The sequence below is a fragment of the Helianthus annuus genome, chromosome 15 (genome assembly GCF_002127325.2).
Source record: "Helianthus annuus cultivar XRQ/B chromosome 15, HanXRQr2.0-SUNRISE, whole genome shotgun sequence".
Taxonomy (NCBI): Eukaryota; Viridiplantae; Streptophyta; class Magnoliopsida; order Asterales; family Asteraceae; genus Helianthus; species Helianthus annuus.
Genome location: NC_035447.2, coordinates 90,777,013 through 90,803,954, shown reverse-complemented (window position 1 = coordinate 90,803,954; position 26,942 = coordinate 90,777,013). Strand labels below are relative to the sequence as shown.

The 26,942-nt window shown below is 36.8% G+C and overlaps 1 pseudogene; it reads right to left on the bottom strand.

Annotated features, from left to right (window-relative positions):
* Positions 1-9,099: 9,099 nt before the first annotated feature.
* LOC110910981 lies at positions 9,100-21,841 on the bottom strand (annotated as a pseudogene).
* Positions 21,842-26,942: the final 5,101 nt, after the last annotated feature.

Below are 26,942 nucleotides of genomic sequence, written 5' to 3'. Positions count from 1 at the left end.
TGGTATTGAGTGATTAAAACAGGTGCAATACAAGGGTTAGAGTGCTAAACATTAGCACTTGCAGCCCCAAAATGGAGAAACCAGGAGACAAAACTTGTTTTTCAGGCTCACAGACTGTCCACACGGGGACGTGTCCAGCCGACACGCCCCCGTGTTCATCTCCCAGACCTGCTGTTTGTTTACTGACCTGCAATTATTTGCCAGACACGAGGCCGTGTCCAACCGACACGCCCCCGTGTTCATTTTCTGTAAGTATTCATTACTGGCAGTTCGTCACGGGGCCCTGTCCAATGGACACGGGGCCGTGTCCAGGATGCCAGTAACATAAATCTTTGCTTTTTAACCTACTTTTACACATTCTAATCAACCAAAAACCTTATGTTTGGACACATTGAGGACAATGTGTAATTTAAGTGTGGGGGGGATGCTAAAACCTTGAACTTTGCAAATCCTAAATACAAAGCCTTACACAAAACTCTATTGGAACCGCTAAACACCCCAAATTTTTTTCAAAAACTTTTCATTTTTTTTATCATTTACTTGTCTTAGTTTAAGTTGGGAATAACAAGTTCTAAAAAGGTTATATTTTTACAAATTTACAACCGATAGCGTCGTGATAACAAAGAACCAACATAAGAAAATTACGAAACGGCATAACAAGTCTAGTTAAAAATTCGATTATATATACTTGATCACATTAAAAACCCATTCCCACAAAAGTGAGTTTTGAGCCTTTATTGAGCATAAATATATACATATTTAGACTAAATGCTCATTTTTCGTTTCTTGTGTGAATAGCCGCTTGGTTCTTACAACTCTAGAACTTGCCACGACGATACATTCCCGGTCCTTACCAACTTAAACCCAAGTAAGTAAGTGATGGAGGCATTAGGACTAACCATATTTTTCTTTCTAAACCATTATTTTTCAATTTTTTTTTACCACCTACCCAAAATCCCCCTAGATAGCCCCTTTGAGCCTAAACCTTTCATTTCATTACCCCAAAACCCTTTTTACCCACCAAAAAACCCTTTTCATTTTTCACCCTTTATTTTAGTAACAAGCTCGGTTTTTCGTAAACTCGCCTTTTTATGTGATGAAAAAAAAATAATAATAAATTTTGATGAAGTCAAAAACAAACAAAAGCTATATAAAAGCTTGTTTGGAGAAATACTTCAAAATAAAAAGTCACTAAAAACAAGGTATGTCACGAAAACCGACGCTTTTTACGATTTTCGCCCTTTTACTAACAACTAACCCAAACCACCCACCTTTAACCCAAGCCTAACCCTTCACCCAAAAAGTCCTCTTGATATTTACAAAGGTAAAAAGTTAAAAAGGAGGAGGATTGATTGCTTGGCAAGCCTATGGAAGGCGTAAGCTCCATGCCGCTCTCGAGTGATTCACTAAAAATTACACCTTCGGCCGAGTGTTGAGTGATCTCCCGTGAGGTATGTGAACTTGTATATAAATGGAAGGCATGCTATGCCCGAATAAGTAATTTATCTTATGAAACGTTCAAAATAAATCATAACGAATAGGATTGTAAATAAATAAAAATAAAACTTACAAAGACCTTGGATTCCCGACACTCTAGGACAAGCTAAAAACTTTCTCTTCTACCTATTCCATTTGGGAGTGTAAGCCACATTTAAAGAGTTTTGCTTGAGGACAAGCAAAAGTTCAAGTGTGGGGGTATTTGATGTGTGTAAAATGCAACATATAAATCACATCAATTAAGGCATAAAACTAACCCTTTTTAAGTACTAATGTTGGAAAAAGAGTGTTTTTGTCTTTCTTTTGTATTTTCAAGATGAAATGAGCTCAAAATCACAAAAGAAGCAAAAAGACAACTAATTCTAGCATAAATACAAGAAAAGGAATAAAAGTAGACTGCCCGGACCCTCAACGGCACCTCCCAAGGCAAAGAAGAGAAAACAGAAGACTGAACACGCCCCGTGTCCAGCGAACACGGGGCCGTGCCCAAGAAGCAGCAGAAAAGACAAACCAGTAGAAGCTTCCATTGCCCACCACGGGGCCGTGTCCAGCGGGCACGGGGGCGTGGTGAAAGTACAGCAGGCACATTAATTGTAATTGTGAATTACAATTAATGAAGAGAGAGAATGTCAGACGGGCACGGGGGCGTGTCCAGCAGACACGGGGCCGTGCCCAGCCTTCTGTTCAGCCTATAAATAGGGGTGCTTGGTTTCATTCCATCTCATCCCTTGGCACACCACCTCTCTCACACTCCATCCACCACCCACCACCACCATAACACCATCATCCACCACCATCATCCATTGTCCATCGTAGAGTGTGTGAGTCATCTCGGGATCCAAGATTGATCGTAAGAGGTCTTGACAATCAAGGCCATGTTTGCCTAAGTCTCTTACATCACTTGGTGAAGACAAGTGTTTAGTATAATACTTTTTATTTTTAAATCTTTTGCACTTTTTATTTGGTTTTGTATTAATGACTTTAATAACTAGTTACTTATGTTGAAGGTGATCTTTCCTTATCGTTTGTCCGTGGTGTCTTGGCATTATTTTACTGTCTATATAAAATAAAAGATTTTCACCATTCATATCTCCACGGTCTATATGGAGGTATGTTGGCTACCTGGTCAGGGGTTAAGGGAACGGTTTGGTAAGGGTCTTGCCCTTGTTCAGCGTTTAGAGGTCCTGCTTGGGACCTGGGTCAAATTTAGTAGGGTCTCCTTCAATGCCCATAGGTATTGGATGGCGGGGATCCAAACTCTTTGACCCCCTCATAAGTTAACTACTATTAATACTATAACCCGGCTATTTAGGACTGTATCCCTGCTGACTCAGACTACTTAGCCGAGGGTAACGTCACCGCCAAAAGCGGGGCCTACCACAATTTGCATTAATAACTTAATTCATTATCTTTCAATAATCCGACCCTTTAGGATTGTATCCTTGCTGACTCAAACTACTGGGTTGAGGGTAACGTCGCCTTCAAAAGAGGGGCCTACTACAATAACTAAGATAATCTCTTAAACAAGTGCAAAAGTGCGAAAATAATCAAAGGTTATACTAACACACGAGTCGGATCCAAGTGATTCATCTTGTCTATCTGTTTTTATTTTATCTTATTTTTCAGCATTTAGTTAGTTTTTATTTTTCTTAGTTTAAAACATTTTTTCACTTTTTGATTTGATTAGACGTTGAGGATAAACCGGTATTAAAAGCTCTTGTGTCCTTGGACGACCTCGGTATCTTACCAACACTATACTACGTCCACGATGGGTGCACTTGCCCATATGTGTGTTTAGTGTTAGTAAATATCGTGTTTTATAAATTTAAAACTTGGCTAAAAGTGTAAAAAAAGGGGCTTAAATATACATCTAAAATATATACACGCTAGCACGCATCAGCACTGAAAGGCATCAAGAAGTGGTTTATTTTAATCAAATTAAGAAATATTGTTTTATAAAATAAAATTTATCTTTATTAAAGCTACCATTGTAAAATAGGGGTTTATCCCATTTAAATCAAATCCGGTGTTTTATAAACTCTGATATTTTTCCTAACTCACGGTCCTGATGAAAATTCCGCTGCAACGTTTTTCAAAAATAACCACCGGTACCACTGGACTGTTCACGGCACCGATTCCGGCCAGGATGGGGTCGGGGGTCGTGACAGAAGGTGGTATCAGAGCTAAGCCACTACTTTGAGCCTATAAGTGTTGTGATAATAATATTTAAACTTAAATAACAGAGTTAGGAGATTGCTATTAACTGGTAGCACATCTGATAACATTCAAAGGTTGAATAAGAAAAGATGCCTTAGTATAAGTTAAGCCACTTGTTTAAACTATTTAGGTGTTCTTTAATACCTAAACAATAAACTTAGGAAACTAATACAAATTAACTTATGTGTTGTACATGAATATGTATATGTCAATATGCACATATAATATCCTGGAGGTATTATTTTGTTTTAATTATTCTGTGATATTAATAAGTGAAAATATTTGCAATCCAGATGTCGAATGAAGTATCACATAATCCAGAAGCTCATACTAATAATGAAAATCCTTTGGATAAAAATGCTATAGAAAATCTAATAGCTCAAGGAATAACTAATGCTTTACCTTTAATAATTAAAGCTGTTAAAAATCCCCTAGAACCCACCAAAGTTACGAGTAGCAAACATACCCGTGACGATAGTTTTAACCATAGTGACAATAGTGGTAATAATGATATTACCAAAACCCCATTCCCCAAGAGAAAGAAGGCCATGACTCTCGGGTGTACCTACAAAGAATTTCTAGCATGTAAACCAACCGAGTTCGCGGGCAGTGAAAGTGCCACGGCTGCTCTACGATGGTTGGAAAAGACAGAAGCTGTTCTTACAATCAGCAAGTGTGCCGAAGAAGATAAGGTGATGTATGCATCTAATCTCTTTAAGGAAGAAGCCTTAGAATAGTGGAATACAATTCTTCAGGCAAAAGGAAGGGCCATGGCTTATGCCATAAACTGGGAAAAATTCAAGGAAATGGTAGAAAGAAAATTCTGTCCTCCTTATGAAAAGGAAAGAATAACTAACAAGTTCTTAAATCATAAAATGATAGATGTGAATTGTCGTGAATATACGACAACATTCTTCGAATATGCTAGAATGGTACCAACTCTGGCTTCGCCAGAACCCGTACTAATTTCTCGTTATATTTGGGGATTAGTTAGCGAAATCCGAGACATAGTCAAAGCCGTTAGACCACAGACTATTGAGGAAGCAGTTGAACTAGCTAACATGCTGACAGATGGACTAATCCGCACAAGAGAAGAAAACAAGAAAAAAGAGTTAGCCCAAAAAATTTTCCAAGAATTCAAGAAGAAAGAAACTGAACCGTCATTGGAGCAACCTATCTGCGGAAACTGTAACAAAACGCATTCAGGACAATGTCGTTTTAGGAAAACACCTTACTGTGACTTCTGCAAGATGACCGGGCATATAGAGGAAGAGTGTAGAAGGAAAAATAACGTCTGTTACAATTGCGGGGAAACCGGACACATCAAACCATATTGCCCGAAACTAACCAAAGCATCTGACAACAAGGCTAGAACAACAGACGGAGCTAAGAAGAACGCGCGAGCATACGTACTTACTACACAAGAAGCAGAGATGATTCCAGACGTAGTCACTGATATATAATATCTAAGTTAAGTTATTATTTGACCCTAGTACAAATAAAAGTTCATAAATAAATATATTCCGTCAAATATTTCATCCATTTCAGATCCATAACAAACTTGTTTGGTTTTCACTTCCACTGAATCATTTATTTGGTTACGATCACCTCATAGTGACGTTTTCACAAATTCGAAGCTTGTGCTAATCTCATTGCACCTCTTACATACGGGTTTAATTATTATTTATATTAAATCCGCTTTGATAGTTTATCTTATCAAAAGCAATCTTAACACAATCGTGTGCTAAGATAATGATACACAAATTCATTTCATATTTCAGTGTATCTCTTAATGATTTTTATATCAGCAATCGAGCGTTTCGTAATCTTTATTGCTTTATCATCTTTGATCGAAAAATATTATTTCATTATTTCCATTTCAATTCAAAAATCCTACTAGATTTATTTGAAACATTCGGATTTACTTCATTTTGATGGTGAAACTCATTCTCATTCACCACTACTATTTCAATTACTACGACACCTTGTGGTGGCATTTTCTTTACCTTGAAGCTTGAGCTATTTCCAAAAACACTCCTAATATACGAATTTTAATTTTTGGTTCATATTCTTAATCAGTCTTAATACAACTATGTGTTAAGATAACAGTACACAAATTCGTATCATATTCCGGTGTACTTCTTAAACGTTTCTTTCATCATTTTTCGAAAATTCTATAATATTTCATTTGGTCTTTTCATTATAAAATGAAACTCCTATTTTGAAATGAATATCCAAGTTTTCTTCATTTAAACTTTCATTTGATTATACGGTGAAATTGTTCGAGCACCGTAATTATTGAAATTATTCCAATCATTACGACACCTTGCGGAGTCGTTATAAACTTGTAGCTTATCATAAACATACGAATCATTCAAAACCCACGTATATCTTTCGTTTGACTCATCATTTGAAAATAGTCTTGATACAATTATGTATTAAGACAATGATACACTAAACTTTATTGCATTCCAGTGTATCCTTGCAATGTCAACACATTGATTTTTCTCTGGTTATGGTTCGATAGTTGACAATCATTTTCGTACTTCTATTTTGAACTTATTAACTCCGAGTCTTCCTCCGTTGCCAATCAAATCACATTGGAAATTATATCATTTCATCTCATCCATTTGACATCAATTTCTTAAACCAATTCCTCTGACCCATTGAGTCCTATTTATTGTATAACTTGTATTCACAAAATTTGATATTTACTTCCGTGTCATTTGTTGACTAAAATTATGACATAAATCTAACAGAAATATCATAACCCAAATCTCGAGGACGAGATTTTTATTAAGGTGGGGAGGATGTAACAACCCTCGTCAAAATCACTATTTATTATATTATTTTATTCAATAGGAAAACCTAATTAAGACACCCAAGTAATTCTACACAAACCCTGAAAGTTTCAGAACAATCGGAATCAGGATCAGGACCCCTAAAACTCAAGGGGGGTAAAACCTAGTTAATGATTATCTTAATAAATCGTTGTTTGAATTCTATTGGCCAAAACTATTGACTCATCAGGGCTAGTCCCGTGGGGGGCAAGCCAAAGAATTATAGGTGTCCCTTACGGACCGTAAGGGCTCAGGCTTACGGTCCGTAAGCAGGAGCAAATTCGTGTATAAATAGCAGGCTTCGGGACTTGCTTTTGGGCACAAAAACGACGCTCAAATTCCAAATTAACGTCGAGTTATACTTCTTCTACTACCCAAACACACACACCTCGAAACGCTGCCGCAATCAGGGTAATAACTCGATCGCTATTACGATTCAACGTTCGATCGATTGTAACTATCCAACGATTGTCCGGGTGCTGCTCAAATTGAGCTTATACTTTGTTATTCATCGTGATTTCGACTTGAATATTTGAGTGCTATTCGAATTCGGACTATGCTCTGTTATTCGTTGCGAATCCGATTGAATTGTTAAGTATTGCACTTGTTAATCATTGTGAGGGTTTAATCTCGTGAATTGTCGTAACTGCTGTATTAGTTACAACCCCGTTTGTGTGAATTGTTATTAGGTTAATCAAGGCAATTCAGTAGGCCAGACTCTGCTCAAATTAAATCTGCAATATATCAAGGATTACCTATAGACTAAACTTTGCCCGTAGAAATCTGCAATGTGAGTTCATTTCTCTTTTCTCACCGTTTGTGAGTCCATACTCTTTTATCACATTTTTATCACCTTTTTTGTGATACAATTATATTACAAATGCTTTCTAAAAATCCTAAATGGTTACCAGTTATACTTACAGTGATTAAATTATTATATTTTATAATAACTGCTGGTATGGGAAGTTTTATACATTATTTGATCCTCTTTACGATTAGCCAGAAAGTTAGCTAATAATAACATGACCACAACTATAACTAATATTATCTTAACATTAAATTGTTAATAAATTTAATGTATGTTTAAGAATAAATCTAAATGGTGGATACCATAATAAAGTCAAGTATAATGTATTCTATTTGTAGTCAGGTTACTATATCATGATATTACAATTAGTGAATTGACATATTGGATAAGTTATAATAGTTGACATAAAATGTCATTATTCTGGATTACATGCTTTTATGACATAAATAATATATTTGACAAAGTAATGTCATAGGACATCATCATGTCCAGCGTCACTAGTTGAAAGAATGATCAACAGTGATATGACCAAAGACACTAGTTGAGAGAATGATCAACAGTGTTATAATTAGAATCACTAGTTGAAAGAATAATCAACAGTGATATAACCAGAGTCACTAGTTGAAAGAATGATCAACAGTGATATGACCCCGTCACAGGAATCGCCTAATGACAGATAAATTGAATAATAGTATAGTTATTTGATAAATTCACTATTGGACGAAAGTAAGCCAATGAGTGATATTATTGCTGTTATATTGGAACTGCCATCATGTGACAAAATACTGATTGAGTGGAGTAAATACAAATAAATATAAAAACCTTAATACTGTAAGGTATAACAATATATTTTATAAAAATGGAATGATCTCACTCAGTATTTTCCACTGACAAAACCTTTTTCAAACATATTTCAGGTAATTACCATAGATTGGAATAAAGGCTAGATACGGCACTGAAAGGCATCAAGAAGTGGTTTATTTTAATCAAATTAAGAAATATTGTTTTATAAAATAAAATTTATCTTTGTTAAAGCTACCATTGTAAAACAGGGGTTTATCCCATTTAAATCAAATCCGGTGTTTTATAAACTCTGATATTTTTCCTAACTCACGGTGCTGATGAAAATTCCGCTGCAACGTTTTTCAAAAATAACCACCGGTACCACTGGACTGTTCACGGCACCGATTCCGGCCAGGATGGGGTCGGGGGTCGTGACACACAAAATATAGCAAATATACATATATATATATATATATATATATATATATATATATAGGGTTGGTCTATATAGAAAACCCTAAATATTTAAGAAACCCGGGAAACTCAAAGCTCCCGACTTTTTTTTTTTTTGAAAAAAATAACACATGTAATATACATGTTTTTAAGAGTTTTGGGCCAAAAAAATCAAAAAAGCGCCGAAGGGTTTTTTTTAAAAAAAAAAAACAATCAGCAACTTTCAGCATTTTTTGTCTAACACATGTTAGTCAACGAAGTTTTTGGAACTTGTTTATTTTTTTTAAAAACAAGTACTCGGCGCTTTTTTTTTTTGGCCCAAAACTCTTAAAAACATGTATATTACATGTGTTATTAAAAAAAAAAAAAAAGTCGGGAGCTTTGAGTTTCCAGAGTTTCCTAAATTTTTTTTACAGGATCCTCTACCTATATATATATATATATATATATAAACCAATACAACATAAACATAAAAGAAATGTATAAATATAATAAATGGTGAACCAACCCTATAACATCAAAGATCACAAAACTAACACTATTGTACGAAAAATTTAAATGTAAGAAACAAACATATGAATATATCAAATGCTTATATAAAACAATACTTACAAGGCCATCCATTGAATCAATAGCTTTATTAACCTCATCCATCGAACCATACGTCACGAAACCAAAACCCTTTGACCGACCGCTGCCCCTATCATAAACCACCCGAACTTCCATGACATTTCCTTGCTCTTGAAACAAGGTTTCAAGAGCCAGATTGTCCACACTACAAGCAAGGTTTCCAACATAAACCTTATTTGTGCTGCATAACTTCTCCCTCCACCACCTACAACACTGTTGTAGCCGCCACGACCACCGTCTCTTTGCCCTCTAGAGAAAGAGTCTCCTTTGCTTGGTGGTGGCCCGGAGTTCACCCTCAATTGCCTCCCGTCGAGTTCCTGCCATTCCAATCATTGTCGTGTAGCCGCCTCAACTTCTTCGACGGTTGACATGGTTACAAAGCCGAACCCCCTGCTTCTTCCACTGCCTTTGTCATAAACAACCTGCAACACAAGATTATAACTATGAATCAACAAGATAAATGATAAATTAAGATTTTTCTCAATTGGGTCAGTGATTCTACTTCACTTGTCATTGCAGATTAACTGTTATTTCCATAAAAATCCCCAAAAAATAAAATAAATAACCCACTAGCTTGATTTATCAACTGATTATGTAAAGGCAAATCACAAACAGAGTAAAGATGTTGAAAGGGTCAATAACTAAATTGATTTACCAATAACATTCAGCAAGAAAACTCACAAATTAAACTGATTTTGTAACATCCGGCATCTCATACCACCAATATTATATGTTTGCCGACAATGAACTTCATTTGGTACCGGGTACCGGTACCGAACCGTACCCGAATCAAAATTCATTTGGTACATCAAAATTACGCTTAAATTCATTCCTATTTCATACCCGAATCAACAGTAGAACACAATTATTTTAGCAGAACGATGAATTAAGAAAAGTATATCACGATAGTTTCAATGCTGAATTTTAAACCTAAATCCTCTAACAATTTCGCACCAAAAAATATCTTCAGTTGACGAAATTGAGTGCGCCGTTTACTTTTTCTGCCAGAAAACGCACGTAACTAGACGAAAATCATAAAAAAAAGTCACAGTTTATCATCTAATACAGTACAGACTATTCAAACAACCATAAATAACTTGTCAACATCATTATACAAGTTATAGCAAGGTCTAATCTCACCATATGTTCCAGATCAAGCACAACGAAAGCTCAAAATTACACACGAAAGTACGAAACAAGTGATTCAGTCAAATAACATCAAAACGAAGCTTAAACTGATAAGCATGACGAACACTCGAAAATATATCTCATTGTTAAGACACGAAAATATTACCCAAACGTGACCATTTTCTCTCATTTAGGCATCCTACTTTGCCCAAACGTGATTTCTCGGGATTTAGCATGTTAATTTAATGACTTTCTGGTCCAAACCTGTTTATAAGTCATTACTAATGCTTAGATTTCAAAACATATCTCATTGGATCCTTTTTTTATGCCATTTTTAGCTTTATAAATCGATAAAGTTTCTAAAAATGAAAACCGTTATAAAAATTAAAAACTTGATATTTTACTATCAAATTTCTATGAAAATGTTCACAACACTTTATAATTATTATTCTAAGTGTATTGGATCATTACTTGATCCATTTTGACCATTCTTTGAAGAAATCTCCAAAAATCTCATTTTTACCCTCTTTATTAAAAGATGGAATTCGTGATTCCATTCCACTCTTTCCTTAATCAACTTGTTTGAGCTTTAAGATTATCATATATAAACAGGTTCTTGTTCCAAGTAACCAACTACAACTTGTTTCTTGACCATACACAAGAAATTCCAATTCTTGTTAAATTAAAAAAAAAAGATAATTGCACGGTACCCCCGACCGCGGAGGGGATCTCCCCTCCCAGGTCACCACCCGACAAGGCTTCCTGGCTGTAAATCCCCATAACCATCAACGAGGGGTCCGACACATGTATCGAACCCGAGACCTCTTGGGCCCTCGTTCCGGTTTTAAGGCGGGTGTCGGTGGCCACTGGGCTGTCACCCAGTGGTTAATTCTTGTTAAATTAGACTTCTACTAAAAGTCATTTTTGTCCCTCTTTTAGGCTAAATGATTACACCAATTTAAATAGCTTCATTTGCATGTTTTTTGGCGTTTCTAACTCCTTACTACTTGTACTTCATGAATGCAAATTAAATTTCATCATATATCAAAGATATTCCTACTAATTTCCATTTTAACCCATCGTTTGACTTTGACAGAAAAAGTCAAAGCTGTCAAAAATATTAGGAGTCAATTTACATGCTTTTGATCATCTTTATAAATCCAATTAACACAATGGTATATCTAATGGACTCCAACTAGTTGCAACATGCACTTGGCTATTCTAGATTTTCAATCCTCCTCTCCAATTTTAGTTCAAACATGCAACCAACAAACCTAAAAGAAATTTACATTTATTTAGGTTAAAGTAGTTACCTTCAATTTTCTGTCCAACTTGAGGAAGATGGAAGTGTTTTAAGGTTGCTGCATCATCTTCTAACCACCACGAGTCAACTCCAACCTCCATGGCCACCACTGGCCACCGTGATTTCCGCCTCCGGTCACCACGACCACTTGAAACAGTGGTATTGCCGCCAATCGCAGCTAGGTTACTACCCAGCCTCTTTCTCGGCCTCCCCTGTCTCCCTCTATCTCTCGCTGAATCTCTCTTTCGATTTCTGTCTATCTTTATCTTTCTCTGGGGCTGGTGCTGTTTGTTTACCTCTTAGTGATAGTGAGGCTTTTAATGGTTCAGACCTCTTACTGGTTAAACACTTAATGGTTCAGACTGTTTGTTTCACGAGCAAATGTCTGAATGGTTCAGACATTTGCCTCTGAATGGTTAAGATTTATACAGAGTCTGAATGGTTAAGACCTCCAATCTGAATTGGTCAGACATTTGCATCTGAACCATTAAGCATTATATATGCTCTTAATGGTTCAGACCTCTTACTGGTTCAGCACTTAATCACTTAATGGCTCAGACCTCTTACTGGTTCAGTACTTAACCATTCAGATGTTGCCAAACAGCCCTCTATCTAAATAGTGTATATCTCTATTTTTTAAATGAAACCTTAAGAGGGATCCTTAATGAAGACCTTGTTCCCACTTTTTGGTTTCCAATGAAACCTTAAGGGGTATCCTTAATCCTGGTACCGTACCTACAGGTACCGGTTCGACACCGTAACTACAGGTACCGGTATTTATCGACTTTTACATTCAAATACCGGTCTGTGTGGAAATGATGCGGGGCTTTCGTCAACCTTAGAAGGGGATATTTCGCTGACGACTTAAACATTAAAAATAATTGTCTTAAAACATACAGCTAAAAACATTAAAAATTGTCTTAAAAATTTAGAAATTGTCTTAACACCATTTGAAATAAGCTTGAACCTTGAAGAGGAAGACAACAGCAAGAGTCCCAGTCCCCCACAGCTCTTTTAATTTGCAAACGATACAAAGATACCGAAATTTAAAGACTACGGACGGACACTATCTAATAACAAACTCATAAAACGACTCTTTCATGTCAAGATTATGTCAAGGAAACTGAGGCCAATTTGCACATTATGACTTCTTTGGCCTGTTTGAGTCAAACTTAGCCCATTCACCAAACGGATACTTTTGATACATGCCAAATAGTTTACTTAATTTCTAATCAAGCAATTAGACGTTCATGAAGTATGTTGAGGTCATTTTGCACATTATGACTTCTTTGGCCCGTTTGAGTCAAACTTAGCCCACTCACCAAACGGATACTTTTGATACATGCCAAATAGTTTATTTAATTTCTAATCAATCAATTAGACGTTCATGAAGTATCTTGAGGTCATTTTGCACATTATGACTTCTTTGGCCCGTTTGAGTCAAACTTAGCCCATTTACCAAACAGATACTTTTGATACATGCCAAATAGTTTATTTAATTTCTAATCAAGCAATTAGACGTTCATGAAGCATGTTGAGGTCATTTTGCACATTATGACTTCTTTGGCCCGTTTGAGTCAAATTTAGCCCATTCACCAAACGGATACTTTTGATACATGCCAAATGCTTTATTTAATTTCTAATCAAGCAATTATACGTTCATGAAGTATGTTGAGGTCATTTTGCACATTATGACTTCTTTGACCCGTTTGAGTCAAACTTAGCCCATTCACCAAACAGATACTTTTGATACATGCCAAATGGTTTATTTTGGTTTATTTAATTTCTAATCAAGCTTATTAAAACCAATCAACGTATCTATTTCAGCTCTTAATCGCATTCTAGCAATATACAAATATAATTTAAATCACATAAACAAATAATACCATATGAGGGGCTTAAAAAGCGAATAAGCTTACTGGTATAACCACTCAGATCAAGATCATTTATAAAATTGAACCTCTCGGCATGCCCTTCCAAGTTCAAAAACACTCGACTGACCAACTGTTTTCGCTCACAGAAAGATGAAAAGAGCGTTAATCTGTTGGCATCCAGCCCATGTTGGCTATGTAGGTGTGAAAGAACACGGGCAAGCTCGTCCTCCAATGTTATTTTGGGGTCGGTGGCTACCGCAGCTGCAGTTCGAGCTACAGAGGAAGTGCTATCGAAACTGCGAGATTGCCTGCTTCCCAGATTTCGCGGGACTCTTATGTTCTTCTTCTCAATACCGAAGCATCTTATAAGCAACTGTCCGTATTCAGAACTGCCAATATGAGTATGCTGGAATTTAGCCGGATTAGCCTGCAAATCACAAAAGATGTACATTTTTAGCAACCAGTTTTTCCTATCAAATATTGACACTTTTAAGCTTGACTTAGATAAAAACTCACCCTATAACTTTTAAAAACAACTCTATGATGACGCACACGGTCGGCAACATCATCATCTGATATAGGAATAGCTAGATCGGCTGAAAGTCTTGCAGCAAATTTTTATAAAATGCGTTATTGGTATCTGTCCCCATAGACACTTCTTCTTCATCGCGCACCTTGGCTAATAGTGTCAATAATTGTTCATGGACACCATTCCGAATTATCCATCTACCCCAGGGAAAAAAAAACCAATTTGATACCAATTGAATAAACAGTTATCAAAGGCGCGAGGCACACTCAAGGCGATTAGCTCTGCCTAGGGCCTAGGCGATAGGCGCAAAAAAAGAGTGGGACTCAAAAAATAAAAGCGCAATTGATTATATACACAAAATAGTGTTTTTTCATCAACTATTTCGTTTTCGCCGGAGACTCGCCCGAAAGTCGCCGTAGACACGTCGGAATCTCCAAATCGCAGGAATCTGGCTGGAAATTTGCTCATTTGTATCATTTTTAACTCAATTTCATGATTTCTCAAAAAAAGTTTGACCTAATTTTGACTAAGGAAGCCTGTTGCGCATCGCCCTGAATTACCAATTGAATAAACATATATTGAAATCTATGAACAGATTCATATTACCTTTTTCCATTTGCAATTTGATGAGCAATGAGAAGTTGGTAAGCTTTCTTGAGATCTTTTTCGGGTTTTCATTTTGTTACAGACCCGTCAGAGGCACCGGTTAATTTTCTTACAGACCCGTCAGAGGGGAGATCCACCCTACGCCCAGCTGACGTGCTAGTTTTTGGTTGGGAGGGCGGGAAACATGCTTGTGTCGATCTCACAGATGTATCCCCACTAGCCGGGTTCCGGGAAAATGGGTTTGTGGCGAGGCAAGCGGTATTGAAAGCAGAGTCAAAGAAGGTGGAAAAGCACGCGAAAGCTTGTGAGGATAATCAACATGCCTTTGTCCCCCTGGCGTTCGACACGTTCGGCTCCTTGGCGCCGGAGGCAGTTCGGTTCTTGTCTAGAGTTCAACGTGTGGTCCACAGCAACTTTTCGACCCCTCAGGGGCGAGGCTTTGTTTTTAGTAGATTAGGGTTTTCTATTCAGAAAGAGATGGCGGCGCAGTTTGTTGCTCGTCTACCCGCTATCCTTATGTAATTTGCCCTGATAATTGGAATGAAATAAAAAAGCTATTTCAAATAAGAAAAATTTGTATTAGGAATAATGACGCTAGGTTAGGGTTATTGGTGGTGCAGAGGCGGAGGAAATAAATTCCTGGATGACAAGACTGGTATCCATATAAGACCGTGGGGTATGATGGGGCTTGGGTTGGGCTTGGGTTGGGGCATTAGTTGACACCTGGAATTGGAGCCCCCCTACCGCCTAGTTGTCACACCCTGGCTTTTGCGGAAGCGTGGATTATTTGGTGTGACTTCTTAATACCATAGTAACAATCATAACAATGCTATATGAAAATAAAACACAAGATGTTCATCCATTCATTCAGTTTAATAATACCACAACATCATTGTTTGAAAATGTCGACACTTAAGATAAGTTAGAAACCATACTTGCTTAAAACGTGTTCATAAGACACAACAAAAGACTTTAAATAAAACGTGGTTTAAAGACATGTAACCCGTCCAGGTAAGGGTTACACCTCCTAAACCTACTACCCTGGATGACATCTTTATTCAACGCAGCTTGACACGTATGCAGACACTTGCCAGATCCCTTAGTTTCCTGAAATACATGTAGTTTGAAAAATCAACAAAAGTTGAGCGAGTTCATGTGTATGTGAGTATGTATAAAACTTTAAAGTATGTCTGTATGTATAAAAGTCCCTGGTATGTAGCAATAAGGAAAAAGAGATCACCAATGGGTTGCAAAGCCACTGGTATGTGTGAAGTGATGCAGGAAAACTCAAACCTAGCGGAGTTGCACCGGGCTTCCGGCTAGAAGACATAGTCACCACTATGGGCCACCCTGGCCTCATGGGTGTGGGCTCGCTATACCCAAATAGATCTATCACTCATGTCCCTCGGTCCTACGACGAGGATTAATGGCCTTAAGTGTTGTACCCACCACTCACATGATCTAAGTAGTATACCCTCCTTAAGCTAACCATACCATATATAAAATGTCTGTAATAATTTGTAACATGTATTCAACCCCCGAAGTATAAAACTAAAAATAGTTAAGAGAAAAGGGGGACATGAACTCACTGTAGTGCGTCTTCTGTGCTCGTACTCAACCTTGTCACCTACACGATAACCTACACCGTACTAATGTCTATTAAACGAACGGGCCGTGCCTTGCTTTTGTATTTACGGGTTTGAGTTACGTTATGTTGGGATTGAACCCTACAGAGGAACAGATGATGTAAAGCCAAAACTGATTCAAAACAGTGGATTCATCATAAGCAGCGGTTTACTCTAAACTTTCCCCTTGAATGTGGCTCAAACATCTGATATGCTCCAAAGTACTGCTTCTATAAACATCTGCTGACCTACAACTGCTGATTCTACACAAGGAGTGATGAAGACTAATAGCTCTGCTGCTCAATCTACTGCGTTGGTTCAAGCACTGCTGATCATGACAAGTACTGCTGGGTTCACAGCAGTGGAAGGATGCAGCAGCAGTTTATATTTATCTCATGTAATACAATATAATAGCAGTAGTTAGAAAAGCAATAGTTGTATAGATTAGTAGATAGAGTTTGTTAGGTTGTTAGATGTCATTTTCATGGTGACGTCAGCTGAGATGCGTCAGTGGATTGGATTGCCTATAAATGGAACAGTACTCTGTACTGTTACATTTGATTGACTGAGTGGATTCTTCTTCTCCAGTCCAATCCTTTCATCTTGTGCAACCAACCTTGGGCATCAGGCTGAGGGGGAGCTTAGTTCTGTAAACATGCTGTAATCATTTGCTTTGTATTTCAATCTTTCAACTTAATGAAAAGCAATTGTTTATCACACTATTCTCTTCTTTGATTGTGTTTACAAAGTTTGTATCCATTTCCGCTGCACTTTACATCATTTCATATGTTCTTACTGTTCAATTTATACAAACAAACACAATCATGATGGCCCCAGATCCTAACAATTGGTATCAGAGCTTGGACAGTCAAATTCGATCTAACAAATCAATTTGACATGACAGTTCAGCTCACAATTCATTGATACTAAGGTTGGTCGTATTTCAGTTGAAAAACAGAGTAACGAGAAATCATGTTCAAAATGATTACTCAAAAACTCTGTAAAACAACCAAGATGTCATAAGACACACAAACTTCACATAACAAGTGATGTCATGCATAAATTACCAATAGTTTCAGATCTGGAAACTCGTCTGGTGACTTTGGTCTGATTATTTTTTTTACAAAATTGATTTCAATTGTTATTATGAAGCTTGTGTTGTTTTCATCATAACTGCAGCCTAGGTGTTCACCTCATGGTTGACAAAAGCCTATGTGCGGATAAAAGCACTAGTGTCTTTGTTAACATAAAAAGAGGAAAACTAAAACTTTAGCTATTTAGATCTTACGTATTGAAAAACAGGTTGAAAATCCTCTAAAAAGGACCAAAAATCAACTATGTTAAAAATACATTAAGAAAATCAGCAGTCAAAATATCCAGATCATGAGTAATGTGGAATTTGGCATAAGCTAGTGCAAAAATGTCCAAATCTCTCAAAACATTGCTGAAAATGATTTTGGATTGAGTATTCTTTCCTTGAAAAACCTTCCAGTAAAAGTTTCAATACTCTTCTATGGAAAGGGTAAAAAGGGAAAGAAGAAAAATTACAAAAACTCAAAAGTGTGTTTATCTCAAAACTTTTGAATTCAAAAGAAAAGAGTATAAACCCAAAACACTTAAGAGTCCACAGGTTAATCCTACAAAAGGAAAACCAAAATTAGATCTGCATTTTTGGTCAAACATAATGTCATCAATCAACCATGCACAATCATTGTTTCAGGGAAGTTCAGGTAACAAAAGTATCTTCAAATAATTTTCAATAAAGAGGAATAGGCCAAATTTCTTAGAAATTATTCACACGGTAATAAGGTTCACAAAGAACTTTCAAAACCTTTGTGAACAGGCTCCTCATGGTAACAATCAACTGACAAGGAAATAGTACCAAACAGTGGTTACAGGACTTTGGTTCAAACCACTGACCATTGTCCTAAGCTTGAGAATGAAGTGATCTTGACCTTATTCAAAGTTATTTTAACTCTTGAGACACACCAGATCTAATTGATTTTATTATCAGAAAACTTTTACTCTTTTTCTTTGTAAAGTTTTCTCTAAATAAAACAGGATATATTATTCTTTATTTTTCCTTAAGAATGATATATTTTGTACTTTTACTTGTTTTTTATAGCAAAAGTTCAAACACCTGTCAGGATACAGACCCTTATTTTTTTTGGTGATAATATCCTTGAAAATAGATCAAAAGGAAATGGTGCAAGTGTCAAGGTCATGTCAAACTCAAGTTTGTTTTAACACTGATCAAAGATTGTTTGCTAACAGACCTTAAAATACTTGGATGCTCATGTTCTAATTCAAATATTATGACACAAAATGAGTAGCCATAGTAAAAAGGTTTCCATCATCTGGGGTACTAAACCACTGTCAAGAATCTATAAAAGCTTCAAAACTTGTAATAAATATGTGGTAAAACCTTGAATGACTGAAACAAGTGAATTCTCTGCATTAAAAATCCCTGTAAACCCTGCTGTTATGATTAATTTTGATAAACTTGCATTTAAAATGTGTTTGTCAAGTATTTGGTTCTGCAGGTGACCCACATTCATCATCAACAGATCTTGGACATGATACCTAAATCATTTCCATCATCAGAGCAGCAGATGTACAAAACAGCTGTTAAAGCTCATCCACTGATGTACAAACAGTGTTTGATCAAAATTGCTTTCTAATTCTCTACAACTACTTCACCAAACCACTGTTGATAAATATTCATCAAAAATGGATAAAAATTATCAGTGTGCCAAACTCCTCTTTCAAATCCTTTCACATCCATTTTAAGTCACTGCTGGATCATCAAAGTCACCAGCAGTGGTTAGCTTAGATGATTTACATCTGCAGCTCCACCTGTTAAAAACATAAATCCTCTTTAAAACTCAACCATTTCACCATTTTCTTGGCAAACATCAATGAAAAGGTTTCTTTCAAAAAGGCTATCCTAAAAACATGTGTCTTCTTCCTGACTCTCTACCACTCCATCAACAAGTCAAAATGCCATAAAGCATTGAAAGACAAAAAGTTGGGTAGTTGTATTCTAAGAAGAGCTTCAGCAGTTCAGTGAGAACAAGCTTGTAAAACTTGTGCCACAGCCAAAGGTTGAGAATCCTTTCGGCAAAAAGTGGGTCCTCAAAGAACATTGCATATGCTAGGAGCATGATTGTCAAGATTTATCATATTTAAACAAGCAGGCACCAAAAGTGTGAAAAGACTACATCAGGGGGATATCAATTCCTAGGCAATAAGCTTAGTGTTTTGACTGTACACATGCAGCAGATGTTTCCACAACCACTGATTAAAGAGTATTATGATGCTGCTGCTGTTGCTGAAAAGTCCAACTGTTTGTAACTTCAAAATATGTTATTGAATTTTGGTATAGTTGCTCAAAAGATTGTTTTTATGCAGGGCAGTCAAGTAGCTGAAATATATCATCAAAAGTTCAATATCTCATTGATTCACCATCATTCATTATCAGACATCACTTTGTGAGGGATTGCTATAAAAGGTTTGATTTCATCTTTAACATGTCCATCCTAAAGATCAGCTGGTAGATGTACAAACTTAAAAATTGGATCCATCTACTGTTAAAAACTTGATCCCTATGGTTGGAGTGCTAAACATGGATTAAAGCAAGATTTCTTGTGTTCCATGTGTAAATAGCATTAAAATGTTTTTTTTTTAAAAAATAACCTTAAAAATAGCTTAAAATTGAATTTTTCAATGAATCCTCAAAGTCTGTTCAAAGCACTGATTGCATTAAAACTCTGTTAAATAGTAAAATCTATCCACTGCCAAAGTGTATCCTCTGCTTGTGCGAAACACTGATTTACAACAGAGGTTACACGTGGACAGATGTTATTCAACAGTTGTGTGCATAAGATGCCATCATAATTTTTTCAAATAAATGGCCTTACACTTGAAAACATTTACAAGGCTATCAAAAATTTTCAAAACAAAAGCAGGGGTGCCTGAGCAGATTTCAGCAGCTACCACTGCTCCTCAGGTATCTGCTGTTGAGCCCACTGCTCACGGTGATCACAGCAGTAACACAACTGCTGTGAAACCCACACCTAAATCCACCAAAAGACCAAAACTAAATAAAATTCAAAAGCCCCCCAAACCTACAATAAAGGCAACTCTGGAAGATGAGATCCCAGAGCAACTGCCAGTGACAACACAAAAGTCACTAGAAACCACTGCTGCTACTTCCTCACAGCAGATGGTAGAAAGGTCTCAACCCGTGCCTCAAACTCCTCCTGCTTCTTCTCGAAAAGAACAGGTTGTAAGAACTGGGACACCAAATTATGATGCTCTGGAATCACTTGATTTCATCATCCACAGTCCACTGCCCGGGACAAATTCACTTTCAACTCCCATCATCATTTCACAAAAATACCACCATCAATAATGACCTTGTTGCATGCTTTGGATATAACTCAGACATAAATCAGTTCCTCTCAACCACCTATCACTGAGGGTATACTCCAACAAGTGACTGAGTCTGATGCTTATACCTCTGCTATCCCAGCAACAACTGAGGAGGTTACACCCCTTGAGTTACAAGTAACTCTTGGTGGTAATCCAAGTGAAGCAACCACTACAAGTGCTGAACCCACTGGTTTGCATTTGGACAATGGTTACATCAATAAGGCTTCCTTGGAGGCAATTCCTTCTATAGCACCTCTGACATCCACCAGTGGATCTGTTTTGACCACTGGCAACATCAAAAGGTTGTCAAGTGTTGAAGGAAAAAGACCCCAGTACCAAGAAAAAGGGGCATCAGTGGTTAATGTTTGGAGTACACTCCCTACCTCAACCACTGATAAAACCACTGTTAGTGGGAAATCAGATGATCCCATTAAATTGGGTGATGGTTTAAGGTACCTAGAATTGACGGATAGAATTGAGAAACTGGATACCTCTGTTGCAGAAATCTAAGAAATGCTGCATCAGTTGTTGAAAGTACAAATGGTGCAACCCACTGCTGTTCCAACTCAAGCACTTGCTCCACCACAAGCACCTGCTGCAAATGAGCTATGGAATTTATTTCAACCCATGCACTTATCTTCGAAAGAGTTGATGATGCCAAAAAGGGGGAGAAAATGACTCTGAGGAAAATCTCTCAGTAACTTTTGTTGAAACATCTGTCAAAGAAAAGGAAAAGGGAGGTGATGAAACCCTGAAATTTCAAGCAGATGATGAAGATACACAAATAAGGATCGTTCAAAGTCAAGTCAATTCAGTTGGTCTCAAAACCACTGCTGATATTAAAAAGGGTAAGGGACGAGAGCAGAGCTTTGGTTGAGAAAAAGATAGTTCTGCAAAAAGAAAAAGAAGAGGTTGGTACTTCATTAAAGAAGAGTCCTGTTAGAAAAACAAGGCAATCAACCACCACAGCTTCTAAAACTAAGCCAGTTACTAATTCAACCACAACTCTTGTTCCCACAAAATCACTTGCACCTCCACCATTAACACACACCACAACCACTGCCATCCCTACTAAAACATCATCATCATCATCACAAACACCACCTGCGGCCATCCTTTATCAAAGAAGGAAACAAAGCAGATGGATGCAGAAATACCGAAAGAAGACCAAGCTTCAGAGAAATATATCATAAAAATGGTTCTTCAGACACTTAGAGCAGAACTACAAGAAACAGTAAAATCTCAAGACACTGCTCAAAGTTGTCATTACTAGGCAGCATTCTCTAAACTCATCACTCAAATAAACCTCTCCCAAGAAACCCACTGGACTCAAAAATACTAAAGTGGATGTCTGATCAAAAGACCCATGTATTGACTTTGCTCAGGTCCAATGGTGAAGTGAAGCATATATCAAGGGAAACAACACTTGGCCTGGGTGTTGAAGATTTGTAAGATCTCCTTGAGCTTACACTGTGCAGGGATGAGGATGACACAGATTCCATGAACTTTGAATTACAATTCAAAGGACAAGTCAGGGAATTATTGATGAGAAATAAAGATCCTGAATAATGAAGTGTTTTGGCATCATCTGTTCCAGGGGGAGATTGTTGGGATTGAACCCTACAGAGGAACAGATGATGTAAAGCCAAAACTGATTCAAAACAGTGGATTCATCATAAGCAGCGGTTTACTCTAAACTTTCCCCTTGAATGTGGTTCAAACATCTGATATGCTCCAAAGTACTGCTTCTATAAACATCTGCTGACCTACAACTGCTGATTCTACACAAGGAGTGATGAAGACTAATAGCTCTGCTGCTCAATCTACTGCTTTGGTTCAAGCATTACTGATCATGACAAGTACTGCTGGGTTCACAGTAGTGGAAGGATGCAGCAGCAGTTTATATTTATCTCATGTAATACAATATAATATCAGTAGTTAGCAAAGCAGTAGTTGTATAGATCAGTAGATAGAGTTTGTTAGGTTGTTAGATGTCATTTTTATGGTGACGTCAGCTGAGATGCGTCAGTGGATTGGATTGCCTATAAATGGAACAGTACTCTGAACAGTACTCTGTACTGTTACATTTGATTGACTAAGTGGATTCTTCTTCTCCAGTCCAATCCTTTCATCTTGTGCAACCAACCTTGGGCATTAGGCTGAGGGGGAGCTTAGTTCTGTAAACATGCTGTAATCATTTGCTTTGTATTTCAATCTTTCAACTTAATGAAAAGCAATTGTTTATCACACTATTCTCTTCTTTGATTGTGTTTACAAAGTTTGTATCCATTTCCGCTGCACTTTACATCATTTCATATGTTCTTACTGTTCAATTTATACAAACAAACACAATCATGATGGCCCCAGATCCTAACACATTACTTTGATATTATTCCAAGTTATAACTCTTTGTTAAAATAATAATAATTACTTTAAGTTAAGTTTTGTTTTTAGGGTTTAGGAATAATAGTTAGGCAACTATTTCGTATCCATACTTCTCAACTATTTTATATGCGCATTTCCTTCCCAAGGATGGGGGTATTTTATACATGTATATTTGTACTTTCGAAAAATATATTTTAAGTCCCGTTTAGGAAAAATATATTTAACTTATTTGTCCAAGAATAACATATTTCCAAATACATGTATTTTTCCCGAAAATAATATATTTTCACTTCTTTAGTTTCCAAAATAATATTTTGGAGTTGTAAATGTCAAGGTGTTTTGTTAAGTTATATTATTTTGCCCTAAAATAATATAACTAGTTCACAAATTATACAATCATTCACACAAGTGTCTTAGCATAAAATATATACTCTAATTATATATTTACCCATTTTTATTTTCAAAAACCAACCTCCGATACTTTTTATATTTGTAACAAAACCTTTGGCGAAGTTTATTTTGAAAACAAAGTTAAAAATATATTTGTAACACTTGTTTAGAAAATAATTTCTAAGTGTTGAAATTTTAGAAAATTTCGCCAGAGTTTCCTTTGTAAATGTTTGTGTCCATGCTTATTAGCATATCATTTTCTTTTCTGAAATCATTCAATCAATCAACAACAAGTTACCAAACAACATTACACTAGTCAATTGCAAAAACAATGCACTTTACATAACAACATAAACTTGGTTTTTCATAAAAACTCTTAATAACTTAGTGGGGGTGTTTAGTGGGTTTAGTTACCCTCCAAAGTGTGTTCATTTTTGTTAAAATCTCGTTCTCGGGATTTTTAGATGTTCACAACTTGTGAACTTATTTTACAAAAATATGCATTTACACCATTTTCTTGTCTTACTAGTATTCATAAACTTATTTCCTTCCAAAAATAGTGTAAGAATCATGACTTTTCAAACATCCATCTTTTAACTTGGTTTGTCTAGGAAAATCATTTGTAGACCTCGGGTCCATACGACCATCTACTCACTTAGTTCACTTATTTTTCAAGAAATCACTTTGTTACCAAGTTTATGTTTATGTTGAAACATGGAGGTGATTCTTTATGTAGATCACTAATCACCTCCGAACTTGTTAACTTAAGTTTTTAATCTTACTCTAACAAGTTCAACCATGATGTTAAACATCCTATTACTAGTAATCGTCAAATAAACATCAAGTAATCAACAACATGACAAAACAACTTCATTTCATCAAGATTTCATCTTATTTCATCATCATATTAGCTTTATGTTCAAGACTTAGGTTTATGATCTTTTTGTGTTCTTGTATTTTCATCATAATCCAACTATTAACGACCATAAATATGAAGTAAATGAGGATCAAAGAAGCTTACTACTAGCTTTTAAGCTAGGGAAGATCAAGCTTGGAAAATGAGTGGATAAAGGCAAACTAGAGAGGTCCTTGACGATTCGTGAGCTCCACACTTCGTGATTCACCTTGGTGCACCTTGTAATGCACTTGAAATGGATGAAGCTTGATACAAAAATATAGTGGTGATGATGGGAGTGTTCGGCCGAAGCTATGTGGGGATGAAAGAAGAGAGTGTTTTATGTGGGTGATTAGTGAAAATGGTGGTGGTTATTTGTAATTCAAATTCATTTATCCATTGGTTCTTATGCTCTCAAAAGTACATACATAATCACATCATAATCTCACTAGTTCCAAGGAAAGATTAGAGAAGGATTTGAAGTTTTAACTCAAATCTTGTGGGGTAGGGTCCCTTGGGGACGGTTACACACAAGGGGGGGGGGTTAAATGAAAGTTATTTGGTAAATAGGTGATTAGTTAGGGGTGTTATGTGTAAAGGTTAGTGTTTAGTGTAATTACTATCATGATCTTCACAATTCCTAGGTAATCATATAGGGATTAGCAAGATTTATAAAAATCTTGTAGTGAGGGCCCCATGGGGACGGTTACCACATAGGGGGGGGGGGGGTGTTGTTTAGTTGTGATGTAATGGTAGTTAGTTTAAATGGTTGGATGTTAAGTGAACTTGTTAGGTGTTTAAGTGTTTTGCCATAATATAGTGTGTTATGATGTTCGGGGACCATAACTAGTTCAGAAAAATATAAACAATGCTTCTCATAATATTTTAGTGTCCCGGGTAATGTCCGGTTGTTCGGTTTGATACTGTTCTGTTAAAGTGCTAAGTGATATCGTAAAGTGTCCTTTATGTATCTTTTAGTGACCCTTTTAATTCCCGACACTTAGGAAAGCATATAGGACCATTTTGCCATATTTTTGCAAGTGACTAGCATATTTAAATGCTGAATTTTGTTAATAGATGCAGAATTTTGCATTTTAAGTGGGTTTTAGGCACTTTCCGGCACCTAAACTATCACCTAGTGATGCAGTTTTATGGTCCTTACTTCCCTACACTCCGTACTAGTGTAGTACTCCGTCTCTGGCTCATAGTGGCCTCAAAAACATTGTCTGTCTATGTGCTGGCATTGTCAGCATGTTTCTGAGTTATCCGCTCACTATGCTAACTGTGCTTTGTGCATCAAGTTTGTCACTAAGGTTTGTGTGCAATAAATGGAGTGACAACATGAAGTGTGATGCATATGTATGTATGTAACAGAAATCAGAAAGCAGTTTAATCATCAGTTGTAATCAAGCACAGTCATTAAGCACAAATTAATAATTAGTTAATTGTACGGATACCTGTAATTGTGAGGGTTGTCACATTCTCCCTCCGTTAAGAAAATTTCGTCCCGAAATTTTAGGTTCTGCTACTAGCTGCAGGGGTCTGGGGGAACAATGTGGGTACTTCTCTTTCATACGGTCCTCACGTTCCCACGTGAATTCTGGCCCGTGTCGTGCATTCCATCGAACTTTGACGAGTTGACAGTACTCCGGCGTGTCTTGTTAACTTTCCAATGAGTAACTTCAACGGGTTCTTCAGTAAAGTGGAGTGTGTCGTCGATATGAAATTCGTCGGCAGGAATGACCACTGTCTCTTGAGTTGGACTCTTTTTCAGATTGGATACATGAAATGTATCATGAACGCCATTAAGTTCAGCAGGTAGGTTCAACTTGTATGCTACCAAACCAACCCTCTTTAGAATTCTGTGTCACACCCTCAAAACCACATGCGGAGTACTACTGCGAGGCGTGTGACTGACTAGGATCCAGCCACCAATTATACTGAGCAATTTAATTAATAACAGAAGTAATATTCACCAACCACAGGGTTAGTAGATATCATAGTTAAAGTTCATAAATTTTAAGTTCAAATAGTAGTTTAGGCGAGTAGCGGAAGCATAGGCAAAACAATTCAAACAAAGTTCATAGTTTAAGTTTATTAAAGAACCCAACACACGGGTTAAGACGACCACTACACATCCCCAAGCTGCAAGCTCCTGAGTCACTAGGTACCTGCAAAGCATGCAGTAGGGTATCAACATAATGTTGGCGAGTTCACGAGTTTATTCAGTTTTAATTCCAAAAACTTGTTTCAACAGTTAGTTTACTCATTTATACCATGCCAAGGGGAGCTACCCCTTAAGTAAGCTACTAAACTGGTTTTACAATACCGAATACTATGCGACCGTAAGTTTCCGTAAAGTGCCCCGTTTGTCAATGTTCTATCATCATTGACGGATTACCAGAGTCTATTAGTTCACTCCCGATCCCATACACGGGCACGGTCTGAGGCTGGTAAGACCTAAATAGCGCTATCAACTAATAACCCGTTCGCCAGGCCCCGGCGATTAATCGTTATTAAGTAGTGAGGACTTGAGTGATAGAGT